The following is a 2,234-nucleotide window of genomic DNA, read 5'->3' on the forward strand; positions in this document are numbered from 1 at the left end:
GAGAGACAATATTATTGTAAATTTACTCTTCTGTCCAGAAATAAGTAAATTTGAGAATACTCAGATAATTATGTATTACCATAAAAAAATTTCGTAAAAAAATGAAAACAGGGTAGATACTCATTTAATATAGCTATTAAAAAGGAGTTTTTTTAAATGTTAAGTTTTTATGATAAGCTATGCCAGATCTTAAGTTGAAAAGTTACATAATTTAGCGTAACATTCGTAAGTTTTAACGGTACGAAAAATTTCTGACAACATAAAAATTGCTTTAAATAGATTTATTGGTAAGGACAAATGGGAAGTATCTCTGGATTACAATCTGTACTTTCGCAAATATAACCCATTCTTTGGGTACCAAACGGAGAGACATATCCCCATTTGTAGTCATCTTTTTTGATAAATGCGTAATTCGTGACATCTTGAGAGAGTGAAAATTCTCTTTGTTCCACTGCAGCAAAATTTTTATAAAACATTGGGGACTTATCTGTCCACTTCCAGCTACCCTGGCTATAAACTCCTCCAATGTACCATCCATCGAAGAAACCTAAAGCTAAATATGACACGATATATTTATGAGATAAGCTAAAATAAACAGGCATCAACATAATTATTTGTTAACGAAAAGAGAACGATACCTTCTTTAAAAAGTCCAAACTACAATATGTTGGCAAGCTTTACAGAAGTTTTTGATCCCTGGTTGATTTTTCTTTTTAAAAAAAACGTGGTAAGATTATCAAGTGGTCTGTATTTTACTTACACATTTCTTTCTTCAGGAATTTGCGTAAAAATTTATCCTCTGCTCCGTGATCTATCTTCACAAGAGACATTCCCAATTTTTCACACGCTTTTCTGGCATTCTCCCAAGATCTAACCTGATTTATCCAACCCCCTTTGACAACATATTTTTGACAATATTGTTTCCCGGAAACCACTTCTGTAAATGAAAAAATCAATTCAAGGATTCAATTTCATTAAACAATCATTGCCTGCGTGCGCATTCTTGCGTTAGTACTTCGTGCCTTTGTATACATTTTTATTTGAAGTTTTGTTCACATAGAGCTTCTCAGACAGTCTTAATCACTTAACAGTTTTTGGTGTCATTATTTTTAAAAGTGTAGTAAATAATGGTCTTACCAAAAACGAATATCATTACAACTAACAGGCCCAGTTGAATCTGCATTTTGTCTGTCTTGAATGCACTGCGGAAAGAAAACAGACACTGTGCACCAAAGACATTCATGTATAGTTGAACCAAAAGCTGTCATTATTCCCAATATTTATCAGAAGTCATGTATCGTAGGGAAATAAAAAACAATAATTGATCGGAAAACTGTTGATCAACTCTGAGGTAAAATTACAAAATCAACTCTTTAAATTACGGGAGCACGCATTGCATATTTGTTAAGCTCTTTTAAAGCACAATTCTGCATAAAATTCTTACTAAGAATGATCTATTTAAGTACTTAAACATAATGCTATTTCACATACTAGTTTTCTGTAAATCAAAATATAAATTAAATGCATGTAAAAAAAACCCTAAAAATATGAAGGGCTCTTATTGGACCCAAGTAATCATAAAATCATTTCCTTAATAAAAAAGATAAGTTTGCTTTGCTTCAAGTTTTTGGTAAATTGGTACCTCTTTCAAAAATCAACTTGTAAAAAACTGTTTTAAAAAACTCTTGCAGACAGGATATAAAATAACAATATTAGTACTTATTGGATCTCTCATGGTTTGCGATGGTATATGCGCAACACATTAACTGCAAGACGTCAACAACAAAAAGGTCCTTGAAGTTTAACAACGGAACATTTCATTTTCGAATATATTTTTATCAATTTATGACAAAAATCAAAACAGCATTAAATGCTTTAAATTTACAGCTCCACACTTCAACTGAATTCATTTTTTAATTTTTCTTCTTCGTCATTCAACAGCCTAAACAAACGTAACGTTTAATAATGACGTCACATGGCGTAAGAACATACTGTGGAATATAAAAAAAGTATCCCATGAGTGATATCCACCGTATATTGAAATAAACATGATAAATAAAGATATAATGTGCATCAATAATTATATCTTTAAAAATATCTTCATACTACTTAGTATGTAAATTAGATTTACTTTATCATTCTTTTTCAGTTTTAAGCCATTTAAAAAAAAAATTACTTTATACTCACCAAAAGTTAACAACTTTTCAAGATAATACATTTATGGTGATTCTGGT

General features: G+C 30.5%; 1 non-coding gene across 1 annotated transcript; it reads right to left on the bottom strand.

Annotated features, from left to right (window-relative positions):
• Positions 1-266: 266 nt before the first annotated feature.
• On the bottom strand, positions 267-2,234 carry LOC105332348 (uncharacterized). The gene is made up of 4 exons (XR_010707803.1): positions 2,188-2,234; positions 1,138-1,202; positions 761-937; positions 267-553 (listed from the first exon to the last, which is right to left on the bottom strand). It is a non-coding gene; the product is annotated as an uncharacterized protein (transcript).

The sequence above is a fragment of the Magallana gigas genome, chromosome 7 (genome assembly GCF_963853765.1).
Source record: "Magallana gigas chromosome 7, xbMagGiga1.1, whole genome shotgun sequence".
Lineage (NCBI taxonomy): Eukaryota > Metazoa > Mollusca > Bivalvia > Ostreida > Ostreidae > Magallana > Magallana gigas.